A 21005-nucleotide genomic window follows, 5' to 3' on the forward strand; every position below is an offset into this window, starting at 1 on the left:
ATTATCTACCTTAGACTAAGAACTAAAGGTAACATTTATAAATCAAGTAATTAATACTTCCAATACAAGTTTATGATGTATTTCACAAAGCTAGCAATATAGTCTTAATATCTGGCATGGTATTTACGTTCCAGTTAAAGGGAGAATACAACTTCATTACTTCCGCATAGCTCTAACAAAGTTTAATTTTTTTCTAAAATGTTTTCTATATGAACCCCTTAGAATTCACGAAACGTGAAACTTAAATCTAACTAAGAAAATAAGCAAACCCCAGAAATAACGTGGGGGGTGGGGGGGGGCAGGAAAAAAATCTATAAACATTACCTACAGTTTCTGAAGAGAGCCAAGCCAAAGTTCAGTCACTTTTGATGAGCTTTAAGTCTAAACTGATAGAAAACTTTTGCTGAAATTTGCTCTGTGTTGCCTTCAAGTTTGGAGCTATCTACTGGAAATGGTAGATCGCTTTTGCTGCCTTTCCTAGATCCATATTTTTCAGTTAGCTTAAATCAGCTGTTAATTGATTCGGACTAATCCTAACACAGGAAGAAAAATCACCACCTGTCCATGCCTTTCGTGAAGGCCTCAATGAAAAGGCTATTACATGGCCAAGCGCTCGCCACTGCCCAGGGCTGAGCCTAACTATGACACTGCCCTTTAACTTCGAAATGCACTGCGTCTCTGCCCCGATGAGGGCGAAGATGGCAATCCCCCGGCGGGAGAGCAGGTGCTGCACCCCACGACCCGCTCACAGGCACCACCGGCCTCCTGCAACTGATCCAACCGACTCATCTAACCCTCCCAAGGAAGTTGAGACGCTCAGAGAGGCGCCAGCTCATCCTCTCCCACATCAAAAACGGGGTGCGAGGGGTGCAGGGGGGCCAATCTCGCCGTTAAGTGTCCCGGCACTGGGTCCCTGAGGGGCGCACGCCCCGGTACCGGGTCCACCCGCTGCCTTCTAGCCCGAGCACCCACCCCCTCACGAGAGCCCAGAAGGCACCGCCTGCCTCCGCCCCACAGTCCCCACAGAGACTCCGGGGACCAAGTGACCGGAGAAAGAGCAGGTGGGTGTGAAGGAGAGAGAGAGAGCCGCTCCCCGCCCCCGCCCGCCCCCCAGCTTCTGTCCTCTGCTGCCCGGAGCGAGAAGGCGCTGCCCGGGTCCGCGCGACTGGGGGTCCGCGCGACGGGCGCCCCTCATCCCGCTCCGCGGGCGCCCCCCAGGCCGCACAAAGGCACCCGCCCGAGCGTCCCGGGGGCTCCCTCCCCACTTTTCCCAGAGCCGCTGGCTAAGCAGCAGCAGTTGCAGCAACAGGCCCGGAGGGGGGTCGTCCGAGGAGAAAGAGCAACGCCAGCCTCCCCCCGCGCCCCCCCCCCCCCCGCCAACAGCCGCGGAGCCCCCCTCCGCTCCCGCGCTCGCCCCGCGCCAGACCCCGAGGTGCAGGGGCCCGGCTCCCCAGCCCTTACCCGAGGCGGGAGCACAGGCGGTCTCCGCCGTCCCCGGCCGCCGCCGCCACAGCCCTCCGCCGCAGCTGGCCCGCACTGGGGGAGTGGGAGGGGAGGCGGAGTGGAGGATGCTACTCCCGACCGAAGGGAGAGCGAGAAACGGAAACAGGAACCGCCGCCGCCGCCGCCGCTTAACGGAGCCTTGGGCGCCACTGACTGAGGGAGAGCGCGGGGCGGCGCGAGACGGGCAGTCGTTGACAGCGCGAGCCCAAGAGCGATCCCGGTCCAGGGCGCGCGACCCCGAGCAGCGCCAGCCCCATTCCGCGAAGAGGGGGACAGCCGAGGGAGGGGGGGGGCGAGAGGCTGGGAAAGGGGGGGCGGGGGCCTGGAGCTGAGGGAACCCGGCTACTCGGGTCCGCCGGAGATAACGCGCGCACGCGCCGGAGCGGCTCTGACAACAAGCGCAGGCGGGGAAGCCTCGGCTAGCGCAGGCGTGCGCGCGCGAATGGGGGCGCGCGCCCCTCGGCGTGCCAGGCGTCTGGGAGAGGGCGCGCATGCGCCGACCGCCGCCACCTACAGCGACCCTGGCAAGTGCCAGGGCTTCTCTCTGCGCCCCCTTCTCCGGGCGCCCGGCGGTGAACCGAGCCGCAGCATCCACCGCCAGGCAGATCCGCGGGGCCACGGCGAAACTGAGAGACTTGCGGCTGAGCGGCAGCTGCGCGCTCGGGCGCCGGCTCGTACGCGAGCGTAGGCCGCCCTCTACCGCCTGCAGGCCGGAGGCTGAGGGGGCGCGAGTCCAGCCCCGCTCTCCACTCCCAGGAGCGCCACCTCCCGGGAATGCCGTAGTCTCCCGAACGCGGGTGCTTGCTCAGCCCGCGACCCGCAGGAGCACCGGTCCTAAAGGTTTGCGGCCGGTTCCCGAGTTACTTTTTTTTTAAGCAGTGGTCGCTGCTGCTCAGTTCCCGAAGCACAGTGCGATCAGAGGATGGCATCGCGCTCCTACACGATGCCTAGCGAAACTCAGTATTATCTTGAGAGAACTGTGTGCTCCACAGTCACTCCGACATCAAGACACCCCACGAGAGCCTGAGTTCGATGCCTGGCCTCTTCCCCCGACCCGCGGCTGCAACAGCCTAAGCGGAAGTTTATTCAGTACGGGAAAGAGAACATGGAGGGGCGTGGGGAGTCTCTTCCCTAGGATGCTGCCTACCCGCTCGGACTCGGGGAATTCCTGGCGCCCGCGATGCAGAGCAGTGGGCCGAAGAGCCAGCTCAGAGCTGACCTGCTCACACAGCTCGCTGGAGGACTAAGCGCGCCGCCTGGTCACACAAAGTAGTCGCGGGCCGAGGAGCGTGTCACGGGGGCCAATCAGAGATGCGAAGAACGTGAGTGTAGTGCAGCCTAGCCAATCAGAGGCCCGGAGGATGAGCTTCCCGTACCGGACTCTTCCCTGTAGCCGCCAGACCCAGATCCCAAGCCTTGGGGCGCAGAAAGGTGGAGACGCCAAACGGTACCCTAAAGACAAGCATTATTTTTCCAGATGTTAGCTATCTTTACGTAAATGCCTTGGCAACTTATCCAGAAAATAGCAGTGGCTTTTTGACGCTACCTGTAATAAGGATCGCAGAAAAAAAGATTTATGGTGGTAGTGACCTGCCAAGACTACAATCTGCCTAATGACATTCGTAAATTTACGATATTTGTTGAACTCTTATTGGCCAACTGTACTACAGCGATACAATTAAGATACTGCTAATTCAAAGATGAAGAAACCCTACTCTCAAGAAGTTGTTTCTTCTCAAGGGAGGTTTCCTAAACCTTTTGACTCTGGTATTTGTCAGCCCTTTAAACTAAACGCCCCCCCCACACACACACACACACAAAGTAGTTTACAGTAATTTCTGTGATTGTTATCTCTCTGTAAGAAGAAAACATTAAGAGAATTGCAGAGTGACTTGTGTAAGGTCACATACAAAAAAAAAAGTACTGGCAGAGGAAGAATTATGTTCTAACTCAGAGCTTGGGTGTCATTCAGCAATCATCTACTGAATGGTTGCTGCCCTCTGCTAAGGGGATTTGTACACCAGACTTATAAATCACAAAATTCTATGAGGGTTACATAGCTTTGGCTGTTGAAAATGAATAGACATTTTAGACTTACACCATAGTAAGATTAAAGGCTAACATTTTCTTTTATCAGTCATGAAGGCAGAGGTGAGATGGATATTTATATTTTAGTTTAAGCAGCACTTCAAAAAAATGTTTTAACAGTATAACTTAAGTTCTTTTAAGACGGGAAAGAACCATTTCTGCTTCACTAACATCATAAAATAACGAATGTCAATAAAGGTTATAAAGCTGAACTTGTTTAATATGGGGGTGGGGACAGAAGTTGTGTCACACCTGGCAGTGCTCAGAGGCTATTCCTGACTCAGTGCTGAGGGATTGGAATCAGGATTATAGCTGCTGCATGCAAGGCAGGTGCCAGCCTTCTGTATTATCTCTCCATCCTGTGTATTATTTTAAGATCTCCAAATTTAAAAACGCATATTTTCCTAAAAACCTCAGTTATTTTGTTTCAAATTTGGCTTTTGGGTCACACCCTGTAGTGCTCAAGGGCTACTCCTTTCACGGGGCTGGAATGATAGCACAGGAGGAAGGGTGTTTGCCTTGCACTCAGCCGATCCAGGTTCGATTCCCAGCATCCCATATGGTCCCCTGAGCACCACCAGGGCTAATTCCTGAGTGCAGATCCAGGAGTAATCCCTGTGCATTGCCAGGTGTGACCCAAAGAAAAGGGGGGCTACTCCTTTCTCATTGTTCAGGGATCACTTCTTGTGGTGGTCTAAACAGTATGTTGCCTAGAGGACCACGCAGGGCCTAGATAGAATCCCAAGTTCCCACGTATAAAACATGTACTTTGGCCACTTGAGCTATGTCCCCTGTCCAAAACATCCAGTTTCTTATTTATTTAACTTTCATGTTTCTTTCCCCCAAACCTAGGAACTAAATATTAATCTTTTCTACCTCCTTCTGCTTAAAGAAAAAAAAATCCTGTTCTAGAATACTCATGTAGGATTTAGTGCATTTTTATGTATCTGCATAATTTATATTTAAATACCATATAACTTTAGTAATTCTGGAATATACTCAGAAACCAGATCCTTGGTGATTTTTTTCTCTGCTTTGTTGAATCAGTGTGCTTCTCAACCTATTGTTAGGGAGGAATGGAAGAGGAGATTGGGAGGGATGCCAGGAAACCTAGTTAATTCCAACTGGTCATTTTAAATCTCACCAGCATGAGGGAAAACATTCAAGCAATTGAAATAGGTCAGGGAAGACATAGTTAAAACATAAAAGAAAACATAGTAACTTACTTCCTTTGATCCCATATCTGTCCCCTGAGTGAAGGGCAAGAAAATCAGCAGTTCTCACATTTGCGCATGCCAGGAGAACAAAGGGAAAGCCAAGAGACCAAAGAGTTCCAACAACAGACCAAGAAGTCATCAAGAGCACTGAACAGCATGGAACCCGTTCAGCATGAGCAGTGGAACCAAACGAAAAGTGTGAACAACAGGAGATTAGGACCTGCCTGAGGCCTGGACACTTTTCTTCTTACACAGGACATCATGGGACTGGAACTATAGCCAAGAACAACTTGCACCTACTCTAGCTATAAATAAACTATAATACAAAAACTTTTGGGGTCTATGTGATAATTTTACATATGGCTTCCCCAAGGACCAACTCCATGGAGCTAAGTGAAATTGGTTATATCACTGTTATCAATAGTTTTCCAGGCTGGAAATAAATGTGGGACAACTGATTTTTAAGAACAAATCCATACACATTATATTCCAGGTCAGAGCAATAGTAATAATCCAATGAGCTAAGTACATGCTTTCCATGCTGGAGGCCAAGACAATCCCCAGCACTGCAAAGCTAGCACCCAAAGCACAAAGCTGGGAGTAGCACCCCCAGCACTGCTAGGAATGACATTGGAGGGGGAGGGGGAGCAATAAACAAGTTCTAGGTCAATAGTAAATTTCAACAAAATTCACAATAGTCTTCTTTTCTAAAAAATCATACTTCCTACATTCTCTCAGAGAAGAGTATTTCTGAAACTCTGCCTTTCTCTTGTCATGTAAAATTTCTGAGAGAAAAAAATCATGAAGAGTGAAATTCCCTGTACTCAAAAAAAGTTCTGGAAAAAGACAACTCCCAGAAATGAGTTTCTAAAAGTAATAACGAAATTACCTTCTCACCTACCCTGAAGTAATCTAATGACATGAAAACTAAACCCCTCTGGAGATGCAGAAACTGAAAAATCGTTCAGAAAAAAGTGGGCACTCTAAAAAAGGAGAAGCTTCAAGAGAAACAAAATGCTGTTACAATAACATGAGAGGACCACTAGAAATTTGAAATTTTCTTCTAGCAACAGACTCTTAACTACATAGAAAACCCCAAGCCAGAGAAATTTGGGAGAAGTCCTATAAAATAAACTTCATAAAGACAAGGTCACTGTCACTGTCATCCTATTGCTCATCAGTTTGCTCGAGTGGGCACCAGTAACATCTCCATGTGAGACTTCTTGTTACTATTTTTGGCATATTGAAAATGCCACAGGTAGCTTGCCAGGCTCTGCCGTGTGGGCAAGATACTCTCGGTAGCTTGCTGGGCTCTCTGAGAGGGATGGAGGAATTGAACCCAGGTCAGCATAAATCCCAATTCTGAGGTTGACTACATCTCAGAGATATATAATTCCATTCAACCTTCTTCTCTGGAGAAGCCCACATAATCTTTTTTGATGAACTGCATCTTTTGATCAACCACCCAAACAACCTCAGTTCTAAGCACCACTGGCCACCAGAAAACACCTCTGTAAAATAATGTTTTCTCCAAAAGCTTCAGTCTCCATCCCTTCTCTGCCCCATTGCTTCATGAGCCCTCTTCTCTATCTTCTTTCTCCTTTCCAAAGCTCCCTCCCTCTGCCTTTAATCAATCCTGATTTCTGATATTTGCTTAAAGTGCTCCATTACTTTCTCAACCCATCCCTCATTTACTGTGCTCTAGGCCTATCTTAACTTATCCCAAAACTTACAAATTCTGCTCAACAAAAGACCTAACAACATTCTTCTTGAGTTGCTAGACTAAAAATAAGGAAGGCCTGATCAGCATGTGATTTTCTTTTATGACCTTTGTCAAATTCTTAATCATCAATCAGGGCTATTGAGTATTAAAGGTGACTCTTTTGTTGTTAATATTTTATTTTGAGGTCACACTCAGTGGTGCTCAGGGATCATTCCTGGTGGATCAGGGGACCACATGGGATGCTGAGAATTAAACCTGTGTAAGCCACATGCAAGATTAAGTGCCTTGCCCACTGTACTATCATTATCCAGCACCTAGAGTTGACTCTTAAAACAGTAGAAAACATAAAAATCAAACAGAGTATAGAATAGCTATTTTATTGAGATATTAGCTAGATAAAGTTAATGAATTCAAATGCTATCACACTTTCAAAGTTGTGAACAGTTATGTAGGAACTAATTTGAAATTGAATGCCAATTTATTAATGACTACAATAAAAATAATAATAGTCAAGGTATAATATTTTTGAGTGTCAAGTCCCATGATAAACTCCACCTCTATCATTAAATTCTCAAGCCAATCCTTTTATGTATAACCTATTATTAGAGCAGAGAGAGCAATAGGATTTCAGAGAAGGTGGAAGAGGCTCTTTGGAAGTGCATCAGCAGCTATTTATCAGAGAGTTTAGAAATTTTTTCATTTCCACCCATGTGAAACAACTGAATACTAGTTCTGGGAACAGTATTAATATTTTTTTTTCTAGTGTGCTCTATATTTTACTTAGAGGATTCCATTTTGCAGGCAGTCTTCTAGAGAATCCCAGTTATTGCTATATGCTAGAAAGTATGACCTTGAGATAATCATTCTGTGGATTTTGAGCTGTAGTTTTTTCATTTGCAAAATAAAGGGGTTGGACTAGATAGATTTAGGTTTTTGCCAGGTCTAAAGCTATAAATCTAGCCAGCTTGACACACCAAGGACAGTAACTACAACAATAAAATATGAGGGAGAAAGTCTGTTTCAAATCCAATAAGTGTTTTAAGTCACTTTTGAGCCAACTCCTTAAATCTTTATATACACACTCTTTAAGGAGCTAGAGCCAATCTTCTAATCTGAAGAGTAAATGAAAATGATTGATTTAGAGGCTGATGAAACTAATCAAATTAATCCTCCCTCTTACTTTTTTCCATGGCTGAAATTTTCTTCTCCATTGAGATAAAACATCATATAGTTCACATTGCTTATTTCTTCAACAGCCTCTCTTGTTCTAGAATTCATTGTTTTTAGTTCTGCTGTTTGGGGTGGGAAAGGAAAATGGGGAGGAGATTGGGTTTGGAGCCACACCCAGCTCAGGCTCTCTGGCTCTCTGCTCAATGATTATTTCTGACCATGCTCAGGGAACCATATGTGGTGCTGAGGATCAAACCAGAGTTGGTTGCATGCAGAGAAAGCAATGATAGCCCTGTAATATGTCTCCGGCCCTGTTTCTGTTTGTTTTTTTTTAATGACCCAAATTCCAGCTATAGATTACTAACATATTTAACCTATTTGTTAAAGACTTGTCATGCTTACCCTCTTTCCAGCCACATAAAGAGTCTACATATTCACATATACTTCCCTGTTACCCACCTCTATTCATACAGTTCAGATGGATCATGTGACTAGTTAGAGCCAATATCTAGAGTGGGTTGTGAGGTGAAGTTTATATGGAGAAAATGAAAAGGGGAGGCAAGATCAACAAGACATCTGATTGGTCCCCTATTACACATGCTATCAGATGAAATGTCTTACAAACTGTTATTTGCATAAGGGATACGTGACCTGACTGGTCACTTCCAAAAGTCTTCATTTACAGAATTTGTATTCTACCTGAAAGCAAAAGGAAGAGATATCTTGTTTATATAGACTAAGGCTGTGTGGTATAGTTTGGGAGGAGGGAGTGTCTAAGTGCTGTCTTGGATGTAGTGGTTGTTATTGTTGGGCTGCTACTGCTACTGCCAATGATTCCATCAAAAAGTCAACCAATAGGGATATATGTTGCAAGCTGTAAAATAAACAACTAACACTGAATACTTCTGGTGGTTAGCATGCTAATCTTACACACTGTCTACAAGAGCCAAGTTAAACCCACTGGCACCGTCACTGTCATCCCATTGCTCATCGATTTGCTCGAGTGGGCACCAGAAATGTCTCCATCGTGAGACTTGCTGTTACTGTTTTTGGCATTATCGTACCTTTCCAGGCTCTGCCTTGCAGGCGAGATACTCTCAGTAGCTTGTGGGGCTTTCCAAGAGGAACAGAGGAATCGAACCCGAGTCGACCGCATGCAAGGTGAACGCCCTACCCGCTGTGCTATCACTCCAACCCACTGAAACAAAACAGTATCTTTCACTTCCAGGTAAAGCATTTTATCCCAAATACAAATCCTTGATGATAAAGCTTTTTTAGCATAGGTTCCCCAAAAAGGACACAGTGTAACAGCCTACTCCACATCCTTCACAAATCAAGACAAATATATAGTTTAAGTAAAAATACAAGTTTTTCTTTAAGTCACTGAAATTTAGGATTATTTTCTGCTGCATTCTATTTTTAGAATCTAGGTTATGTTTGGTCCTAGACTATTATTCTAATACACCTATTTCAGTTCTGGTTCAATCAGACTAAATGAAAGAGCTTGGGGTATAGGCTTAAAGGAAAGGATTTTATTTCCTACTAGGATTCAAGTCTTCTGGTTTATAGAACCAGATTGCCACTGGTAGCAATTAAGCAACCCTAAAAGAAACTAATCTTAAAGTCAACACTCTAAGGATGGCAGATACCAAGAAAAACCCTTAAAGATATGATCAAACTGATGGTTATGTCACTGGTGAAATCATTGTTATATCACTTTTGTGTAGACTTATGATTCTGAAAGATAATTTCATTTGTTTGTCCATAATACTGCAAGCAGAAACTATACTTTGTATATCTTTAATTTCATCATATTACTAATGCAGATCTTGCTCAATAAGCACACAAAATATTGTATGAATTAAAATTTTTAAATTTAATAGCTCACACTCTTGCCTTCAAAAATAAAATATTGCCTATATTAACAAGGGGGGAAAGTAATTTGATTCAATCCAATCTTTTTTACAGATGAAGAGATTAAGATCCAGATATATTATAAGATTTGTCAATTTCAAAGAGCTTTATTATAGCAGAACTGAAGGAAAAAATCTAATAATTGCTTCATCAAAAATAACCATAATTTCTAATTGAAGATAGAGAAGAAGCAATGGACAATGTATTATTCTGTTAGTTTAAAACTTTGAGGTTAACACAAATTCTACTTGGTCTCTAGTTATATGATCTTGAACAAGTTATTTAACCTTTGGTGCTCTGGATTTTCCATCTGTAAAATAAAAGAATGACGATAAAGCTGTGAGGAATAGTTGTTTCAACATATAAAAGACCTTAGCATAATGCCTGACAGTAGTAAACTTTCTATATACTACAGTCCTACCAGACGTCAGCACAGTGGGTAGGGCGTTTGCCTTGCATGGGGCCCACTGGGGTTCCATTCCTCCACCCCTCTTGGAGAGCCCATCTCCGCCATTGGAGAAGCCCGTGTTCTCTCTTGAGTGTGTTGCTCTCTCTCTCTCTCTCTCTCTCTCTCTCTCTCTCTCTCTCTCTCTCTCTCTCTCTCTCTCTCTCTCTCTCTCTCTCTCTCACTCTCACTCTCCCCCCCTCCACACCTTAAAAATCCTCCAAATAAAATCTATTTATTTTGCTAAAAAAAAAAAGCTACCAAGAGTATCTCACGCCACAGGGCAGAGCCTGGCAAGCTACCCGTGGCGTATTCAATATGCCAAAAACAGTAACAAAGAGTCTCACAATGGAGATGTTACTGGTGCCCGCTCGAGCAAATCGATGAGCAACAGGATGATAGTGATACAGTGATACATCAATTTTTGCATTGAGTAGATCCTGTTCCCCTTTATCGTTCATTTCATTCAGATTACTAGTGTTTTCCCATCATGTAAAATTATAGAGCAACCTAAGCCATTGCAGAGCCAGCCCCACCCTTTTATACAGGTCAGAGAGACTGTTCCTTTAATTTCCACTTTCATCATATGATAGCAGCAAAATACTTGTGCTACTGATGACTGCCCCATGACCACAATTGATTGGTCAAGTAGTGGACACTTGACTCAAAATGGGCCAACAAAGCCATTAATCCAAAACTTTGAGACTTTGAAAGAAAAAGCATCTTAAGTTCTACACAGACCGAAAATTTGGTAGATGTAACAGGATACATATTGCAAAATGAAGAAGCAAAGTGAATGAAAATGGGCAGAAAGAAGTAGAGAGGATCTAGAAAGTTGTATTCATTCAAATGAAATTCTGGGTGGTCCCAGTTTTTTATTATTTGTTCTGACTTTGTTTATATCTCTGCCTTTTTTCTATTTACATTCCCCCATATATTATTCCAATGGGCTGGAGCGATGGCACAGCTGGTAGGGCATTCACCTTGCACATGACCGACCAGGGTTTGATTTCTCTGTCCCTCTTGGAGAGCCCAGCAAGCTACCAAGAGTATCCCGCCTGCATAGCAGAGCCTGGCAAGCTACCCATGGTGTATTCAATATGCAAAAATACAGTAACAACAAGTCTCACAATGGAGACGTTACTGGTGCCTGCTCGAGCAAATCGATGAAAAACAGGACAACAGTGCTACAGTGACAGTGCTATTATTGCAATATTTTTTCCTTTTGAATAAGCCAACTCTTGATGGGTTTAATTTTGAAGGAATGATATGCTATGATATTGTAAAAAATAAATAAATAACATGGGAATATTTAGCATTTATTCTCTTCTTTAACAGCCTAAGCAACACCTGGATTGATATGACATCAAGTTTATGAAAGTGAACCAATCAATGTTTACCAAATGCAACTACATGTATAATACTTGTGGCAGAGATTTCAAATTACTTCTCCGCATCTTGTCTCTCATTCTTCATAACAGTCAGCTCCCAATTTTTTAGTGGTGCCATTGCCACTTAGACCCGAGTGTCAGACTCAAACACCTGAAGAATCTGCTGCCAGTACTTGACAATACACTGGCTCAGCTCTTTACATGCTACCTGTCCGAGTGCAAGTTTCCATCCCAATGGAAAACCAGCAGGACTGTTCTGTTGTACAAAAAGTGAGACATCCATGACATCGGCAACTATCGCCCAATCTGCCTGTTGTCCATCGTCTACAAGTTGTTCACTTGAGTCATCCTGAACAGAATACGCAGAACACTAGATGCAGGACAACCATGTGAGCAAGCCGGGTTCCAAAAAGGATTCAGCATGATTGACCATATCCATATCGTGACCAAGCTCATTGAAGTTTTGTGAGAGTTCAATATGCCGCTATGTCTAACGTTCATAGATTTAAAGAAGGCCTTTGACTCTGTTGAGACTGAAGCGGTCATCGAAGCCCTAGCCAAACAGGGCATTCAAACTCAGTACATCAAGATCCTCTGCAAGCTGTATTACGGATTCACCACCAGAATCTCACCATTCTATAAGGAAGTGATCATTGACGTAAAGAGAGGGGTTCGGCAGAGTGATACCATTTCACCAGAACTCTTCACTGCCACCCTCGAGAACGTCATGCGATGACTTGAATGGGAAAGAATGGCAGTGAAGATAGGAGGAGATAGGAGGTCGGCAACTACACCATCTCCACTTCACTGATGACATGGTTCTCATAACACCAAACATTAGTCGAGCAGCACAAATACTGGCTGACTTCGACCACGAGTGTAGAAAGGTCTGACTGCAGCTGAACCTCAACAAGACGATGCTCATGAAAAATGAACTAGTCCCTGATGTTCCATTTGCTCTCAATGGAACAAACATCTCCAAATGCAGCAGCTATGTGTACCTGGGTCGAGAACTCAACATGAGAACAACTTGGCGCCAAAACTGCACAGAAGGAAGAGAGCAGACTGGAACATGCCTTCAAGAATGTGGAAGAAGTTGTTAAGAGAACAAAGAACCTCCGGCTCCGGGCACATCTTTTCAACTCCACCATTCTTCCTGCGCTAACATATGCCTCAGAGATTTGGGCCCTAGGCAAACAGGATGAGAATGCTATTCATGTATCCCAAAGAGGAATCCAAAGAGCTCTGCTTGGAATATCACATTTCACTCAACTGAGAGAAGGATCGAGTTCCGACCTCCATCGAGGATCAAGAATCAGGGACGCTGTCTCTTTTGCCAAGGCATCGAAAATCAGATGGGCTGGACACATAATGCGATTTGAAGATGACCGCTGGACTAAAGCTGTTACCAACTGGATTCCACAGATGTCAAAAGAACGCCTGGCCGCCCACCTACGAGATGGTCGGACTTCTTCGTCAAAACCCTGAACGAATGGTTTGAGGCTCTTCGTGTTCCTGGAGCAAACAGATACCATCAGGCTACACTAGCACATGACACGGACGAATGGAGACGTTACTGGCGCCTGCTCGAGCAATTCAAAGATCAACGGGATGACAAGTAATACAAGTGAAGTGATTGCCACTTAGCTAAAATATAACATGTCCCTGTGTTTCTCACAGCAAATGCAACCACATAGCTAAGTTCTAGTTGTTGAGATCTAATCATAAAACTGGGGGAGTTTTCTATTAAAAAATAAGTTATTAACAGGTGAATGGATAAAGAAGTCATCATATATGTACAAACAAGTATAGTGCAGCTATAAGGAAAGATAAAATAACACAGTTCACTGCAATGAGGAAGGAACAGAGGGTGACATGTCATTTAAAAACAATCAGAGTGAGTAGAGCAAATACCAAATGGCTCAGTTATCTGTGGTATAGAGATAAAACAAAGGAATAAACAGTATCAAACTATGATAAACCCTTGTCCTTGGGTTACAAAACCTGTATTTCCAAGAAATGTGGGGAACAGTGAGTGATGATAAATGGAGAGGCAGATTAGATTGACAGAAGGACAGGGATGTTGGCACTTTGGTAGCAATGGGTGCAGTAACTACACAGCAAAACCATAAACATTAGCACTTTGGAACTATTTTATTGAAACTATTAAAAAATAATTTTATTCAAAGAAATGACACTTTGTGATACCTTGTTCTTTTACTTCTTTTGGTTTTTTGTTTTGTTTTGTTTTGGGCCACACTTGGAAGAGCCCAGCAGCTACCCCAGGCTCAGTCTCTCCAAATGGTGCTCATGGAACAATGCAGTTGGAGCTTGAAGCTATACACCAGAATAGCATTAAAACGAGTGGGTAATGTTCAGTCCCTGTCAGCTTTATGAAACCTCCAGGCCAGTTCTGGAGTGCTCACTTACTCCTTTTTTTTTTTTTTGCAGTGCTGGCAATGCAACTCAGGCTTGACAAGTCAAGGCAAAGACACTACCACTGAGCTACTACCACTACCACATCCTCACCATTCACACACACACACACACACACACACACACACACTATATATATATATATATATAATATGATTAATTATATATATAACTATATATATATATAATTTGGTATTCAGGTCACACCAAGGAATGCTCAGGGGTTACTCCTGGCTCTGCATTCAGGAATTACTTCTGACAGTGCACAGAGAATCATATGGGATTACAGGGATTGAATCCAGGTCCAACTAGTGCAAGGCAAGTACTCCACCCCTCTGTACAATCTCTCCACTCCCCATATCCAAAATTCTTACCTGTGATAAAGGCAGAAGTTCCTAACTCGTTTAAGCCAATATAATTTAGGATGGTTTATTCTCTTTTTACTGGTGGGGGGAGGGGTGGTGAAGGTTTAGGGCCACATCAGCATTGCTCAGAGTTGAAACCTGGACCAGCCACATACAAAGCAAGCACTTTAACCCCTGAACTATCTCTCTGGCCCTTTATCTAGGTCTTTCTGTTACTTGAAAATGCATCCTGATGTGATGTCATAGAAGCTTGATAAGTTATATAGCATTCAACTGTATTGCTAGTGCTCTTCAAAAAGAGAAATCCAAAAAGGATCTTGAAATAAATTTAAAAAGACAATACAGGAGCCAAACCAAATTGTAGGGCATCTAACTTGCATGAGACCCAAGTTCTATTCCCATACATCAGCCTTCACTGAGTGAGATCCCTACACTGCCATGTAAGAACCAGATGCCACAAGTGTGATTCCTGGAGCACCACAAGAGCATGAATGAAAGCACAATAACCAAGAATGTATGAATACCATAACCACATGTGTGAAACCCCTGAGAAATGTAAAGAAATAAATAAAAAACACCTACTACTATACTTACAAATTAAGATGCAGGCTGGAAAAGGTTGTGCAAAACAAAACTTTTCATAGAGAAAAATTTCAACTAAAAGAAAATTAATTTCCTTTATCAGTATATTATAAATACTTGTTTCAGTTGCAATGAACATCACTGAAGTCTCAAAGTTCCAATGTTCTGCTTTGCAAGGGTAAAAACTCAATCTTATAATTTTCTCCAAGGGAAAATTAAATTCTGAGGCAACAGAATGACTCTAACCAAACCAACAAAAGTCTGAAATACTAGAAGTCCCCTTGAGGGCAAAGATCCTACGTCTCTATCTTGATCACCACTATGTAGCATATTTGTTGAATGAGATAATTAATTTTCATTGCAATATAACTGCCAGGGAGATCAATAAACTCATAACCTCTGGTTAGTCAGGATCTTCTACAGTTTCCATGGGAACAAGTCAGTGCTGAGTGTTCATTCAGAACACAGATTTTAAAGTGTCTGAGTCTGACTGACACTTAATAGTAATGGGACCTTTGGAAATTTAAAATTACAATGACTTGCCATTAGTTTATAATTCTATAAAAAATGGGGCATAGAGGTTCATACCTCTATATGTGTATAAGTCTCACAGAACCTACCAATAAAGTTCTAGTACTATTTAAAAACAGTAAAAAGTCTCACAATGGAGATATTACTGGTGCCCACTCGAACAAATCGATGAGTAACAAGGTGACAGTGCTACTATTCCCACTAACAGACTGATTGATCACTTTACCCTTTATTTTCTTCCCCCTCCCCTCCTCATCTCCTTTTACTATTGTTTGAAAAGTCAGTTATTTTTATGTTATTTATTGTAGTCACTTTTAAAAAACTTTCTGTCTCATTTTTCCATTCATATTAAAGGGGAATGATAACATCTACCGCTTAGGGTTGCCATGACCATGAAATGAGTTTTTATGTGTGAGGCTCTTAAGAAACATGCCTGAGAATAAGCAAGCACACAGTAACTGCTAGCTATTTATAGTTATATAAAAACTCTAAGCTAAGGCAAGCTTTGTGGACACTATTGCTATTATCTAATCTAAATCCAAAGTCCAGATAACATAAAAACAGAATTTTAGGAAAAAAAGAAATAGATGATTGACAAGATTTCCTGGACCAGAAACTAAATGTCATTTTATTTCTGATAGTTAAAGCTACAACACAACTGATGGTATTTAAAACAAAGAGTAAAGGTTCGAATAACAACCCACTATAAATTGTGCTGGCATGATTTACAAGTAGACTTACAAACTCACATAGATAGTGTCAAAGAAGCTGATTTATATCTATTTCAAGGCTGATCATTTAGCTTAAAATATACTCCCAGTCTTCTGAATCCTATACTAACATAGCAAATAACTGAGAAGTCCATTTAAATTATTTGAACTCTTAAAGATGGAAGGAACCAAGTAATTCAGATAACTTCAAGGTGGATTATGAATTCTTTTCAGTTCAAAACATACAAACTAAAACTTAAATTGGAGCTGAACTGCCATCAGATACTGAAGCATTTAGAAATCTACTCCTTTATTACTACATCTGTCTCAGATTCCCCATGTAATTTCTGTTCTTTGGCTCTTAATACCAACTCTCTTCTGTTATTTATTCTACCTTTTGGCTTCTGCTCACAAAATTTTTGTTATCTTATAATTTCCTTTTCCTCATGGCATAAAATACAATGTTAATTTTCAGATTCCTACCATTTCTTAGTTCACATGCTTACTAGGTGTTTCTGCTAAAGCCCTATCAGAGGTGTTCTGACTTTTGGTCTGATCTTTCTTAAATCCCAAATACTGTTTCAAGACAGTGGTGGCTACTATTTCAGTCAGAGATTATGTCATGAACATCACAGACTCTTTGACGGAGTGAGGCACACATAAGAATTGACATCTTAGGGCCAAGGAAATGGCTCAAAGTGCTGGAGTATATATTTTGCATGTAAGGGCCCTGGGTTTGATCCTGTCATTACAAGTACCGCCGAATGTTACCAGAAATGACCTCCAATCACCATGCTGGGAAGTAGAATATGAGCATAATATAACAACTCTGGTTTAATACTGTATTCATTTCTTCAAGTTTTGTTGTTGCTTTTGTTAGTTTTTGAGCTGCACCGGTGGTGCCCAGGACTTACTCCTGTTCTACACTCATGAATAACTCCTGATGTAGCTCAGAGGACTATCTGGGGTACCAGAGGATTGAATACAGGCTGGATACATGCAAGGCAAGCACCCTTTCATTTGTGCTATTGCTCTAGGTCCTCTCCTTCAATTTTCTACATATTTCCTAATCACTCTGATATAGATATTACCACTTTTTCCTTCTATTCTCAGCATTTTGCTATTAAACTCAGTGTAAGCCTTTCTTTCATATTAGCCTTTGCAAATTCCCCAAGGCATTGTTTTCATTTAATGGTCTTGGTTTGTTTTTGAAGTCAGGTGAGGTATGCTGGAGTTTGACTCCACATGGATCAGCTAGTTTCTCACCAACTAAAATGATTTCAGCCCTCCAGGTAAGCTCAAAAAAAAATGTGAGTTATATAAATGCAAATGCTCATTGTTGCTTTTCAGGTTCTTAAAAAGTGAAAGCCCTATGATAATAGAATATAATTGTCTTCACATAGGAAAGATAGACATTTGAAAAGTTAATCTTCAGAAAACTTTTATTAAAAGCTAGTGGGTGGGGGGAGATTGTGGATTTTTAAAATTTATTTTTCAATACCAGGAAATAAATCCAGGGTTTCACATGTGCAAGGCAGGTGCTCTTCTTCTGAGCTATATCCCTATCCTTCATATAATGCACATCTATATCTATTTATATAATTTTTTTACCTCCCAAGCAGTGCTCAGAATATCACCAGGGCCATACTATAAGGGATATGTTGTTCTAGGGGTCAAACTTAGGACCTCCACATGCAAAGCATGCATTTAAAGCTAATGGTATTCTGTATTGAAACAAAGGATTTTTGATATCTAACATGTAAATTGTGACAATATAAATCATATGATTTTAAATTAGTGTTAGCTAAATTGGAAAAATACAGAATAGCACATGGATTTTGATGGGCCCTCATATCTCTGCCATATTTGGTAGATCAGTGTCTATCAATCTTTTTTAAAAAATCATCGCCCCCTTCCAATCTTGTTTCCTTACTATGGCCCCCTTGTCCTAGTAGTTTGTCCTGTCAAATGCAGTGGCCCCGAATTTATGTGATTTTCACCAGTGGGGCCTTGTAATATTTTGAGAGTCCACTGTTGAAAAACACTTCAATAAAAGACCTATACAATCATGTGTGACACAGTTCACAGTCATTCAACTGATTTAAACAAGAACCAATTGAGAGAGAAAATGGATAACAGAAGGTAAATTTCAGAAATTGTGAAGAATGTAATGCCTAATTACATTAATTAAGAAAAAATTAACTAAGGGATGAAATTTAGGGTTAACTATGAATAGTTGATATCATTAATATAATTCAAGATTGAGTATAATTAAATTCAGAGTCCAGATATACTGGTACCAAATCCAATATTTCATACATTTTTAAGTACAATATTTCATTTAAAAAGAAAACAAAGAACACAATAGTATTCTAACAAAGGATAGTTGAATCAGTTTGATGCAACAGTCTCTCCCCAGTCTCTATAATAGTTTCTGACATATGGAGGATGCTCAAGGAATAGTTGCTGAGTAAATTGATACATGAATAACTAAAAGAAAAAGGATATACTATTTCACCAAAAAGGACTTAGCTAAATAAAGGAAATATCTTTATATGTCATTAGAACATTCATGTAGTTTCCAAGTATATTCTATTTACTTTAAGTGGCTCTTAAAGTGTCATAGAAAACTTGATACATACTTATGTCCACATTCCTAAATAATAAAATAAGTATAATTAACTTTGTCTTACTTTTTATAGAAGTATTTTTTATGTTTTAAATAAAGGACTAATAAAATAATCTATATAGCCCTTCACTTTTAATATCATGTGTGCCTCTTAAAACAAAATATCCTTGATTAGTTTTTCTCCACAACTTACAATAAATGCATTAACCAGCTCCTCTAAGATATATATGGTTGTGGTAACTATTTATATCTCACCAAATGGAGTGAAACTAAATTTAACAACTAAATCTAATACTTAAAAATCTGAATTTTCCTGGAGAGCCTAAGACATATAGATTCCACAGAGATGAATATAATTTACTTATTTAAGCTTGACATTATAGTTATGATTCTTTATTACATTGTACTTAAAGTGTCCTTAGTTGTATATCAGGACCACTATTCACCAGTATAGCAAAGTTTTTATTTATCAGTGGTCTATCATAGTTATATATGCCCCTATAATAGAATTTGGGGACTTGTGGGGGGAGGCGGTTGGAGGTTCCTTGGGTGAGGGTCAGACTTGGTGGTGTTCAGGGCTTATTCCTGGCTTTGCACTTAGAAATCACTCCTGGCAGGACACCATATGTGGTGCTAGGGTTAGAACCCAGGTTCTCTGCATTCAAGGCAAGTGCCCTACTTGCTATACTATCACTTGGGCTCCTACAAGAGTATTTTGAATATTCAAAGAACATATTTATTCTCTATAAGCTTAATTTACTAACATAGAGGCTCAGTGAAGTTCTGGTAAACAAAGTACAGTACATATAGATCTGATTTTTGTGGTAAGAAAGTTTTAATCCTTGGGGCTGGAGCAATAGCACAGTGGGTAGGGCATTTGCCTTGCACGCGGCCGACCCAGGTTCAATTCCCAGCATCCCATATGGTCCCCTGAGCACCACCAGGAGTAGTTCCTGAGTGCAGAGCCAGGAGTAACCCCTGTGCATCACCGGGTGTGACCCAAAAAGAAAAAAAAAAAGAAAGTTTTAATCCTTCAGTGCCTCTCAACTCCCACTTACCCCTCAGACACCAAAGGAATTAAAATAAATTTTACAAGGACCAGAACAATAGTACAGCAGATGTGGCATTTGCCTTGTATGTGGCCAGACCAGGTTCTACCTCCAGCATTCCATATGGTCCCCTGAGCACCATCAGGAATAATTTCTGATCACAGAGCCAGGAGAAACTCCTGAGCATTACTTTGAGTCTAGAATTTAAGTGTTATATGCAGAAGAACTAAGTTTTGTTTTTTTTTGTTTTGGTACCACTTATGGTGGTGCTCAGGAGCCATGTGATTCCAGAAATAGAACCCTGGGTCCCTATATGTAAGGCATAGACTCCAGCCCTTTGAGCATCTTCCCAGCTTGTAGGATGAATATTCTCACTTGTATCACTTGTATCACTTGTCGCCCTGTTCATCTTCGATTTGCTTGTGCGGGCACCAGTAATGTCTCTACTTGTCCCTGTCGCATGCTAGTGCAGCCCAATGATATCTGCTTGCTCCAGGAACAGGAAGAGCCTCAAATCGTTCATTCAGGGATTTGACGAAGAAATCTGACCATCTAGTTGGTGGGCGGCCACGAGGTCTTCTGACGTCCTGTGGAATCCAGTCCCTAACAGCTCTAGTCCAGCAGTTGTCTCTGAATCACATTACATGACCGGCCCATCTGATTTTTGATGCCTTGGCAAACAAGATAGCGTCCCTGATTCTTGACCATTGACAGAGGTCAGAACTCCAGATTTCTTCTCTCAGTTGAGTAAGACATGATACTCCAAGCATAGCTCTTTCCATTCCTCTTTGGGACACCCGAATAGCATTCTCATCCTGTTTGCGTATGGCCCAGGTCTCTGAGGCATATGTTAGTGCAGGAAGAATGGTGGAATCGAAAAGACGTCCCCGGAGTCGGAGGTTTTTCATCCTCTTAACCACTTCTTCAACACTCTTGAATGCATTCCACGCTGCTCTCTTCCTTCTGCGCAGTTCTGGCGCCAAGTCATTCACATGTTGATTTCTTGACCCAGGTACACATAGCTGCTGCATTTGGAGATGTTTGTTCCATTGAGAGCAAATGGAGCTTCAGGGACTAGTTCGTTTTTCATGAGCATCGTCTTATTGAGATTCAGCTGCAATCCGACCTTTCCACACTCATTGTTGAAGTCGACCAGCATTTGTGCCGCTTGGCTAATGTTTGGCATTATGAGAATGATTGGTGTCTGAATACAAGGTTCCGTCTCAGTGGAAAACCAGTAGGATGTTCTGTT

General features: G+C 42.0%; 1 protein-coding gene across 4 annotated transcripts in view; it reads right to left on the reverse strand.

Moving 5' to 3' along the window:
• FUT8 (fucosyltransferase 8) overlaps nt 1-2797 on the reverse strand; it is a 280643-nt gene extending 277846 nt beyond the window's left edge. For 2 of the 4 annotated variants that reach the window (XM_055132354.1, XM_055132353.1), the window contains exon 1: nt 2651-2797. The gene's annotated coding sequence lies outside the window, so the exon portion shown is untranslated. Of the gene's footprint in view, nt 1-1461; nt 1510-2650 lie in introns of those variants that run through there. The other 2 variants (XM_004612349.2, XM_055132352.1) reach the window with 1 other exon arrangement.
• Between the last annotated feature and the right edge of the window lie 18208 nt (nt 2798-21005).

This window comes from Sorex araneus, chromosome 3 (genome assembly GCF_027595985.1).
Source record: "Sorex araneus isolate mSorAra2 chromosome 3, mSorAra2.pri, whole genome shotgun sequence".
NCBI lineage: Eukaryota > Metazoa > Chordata > Mammalia > Eulipotyphla > Soricidae > Sorex > Sorex araneus.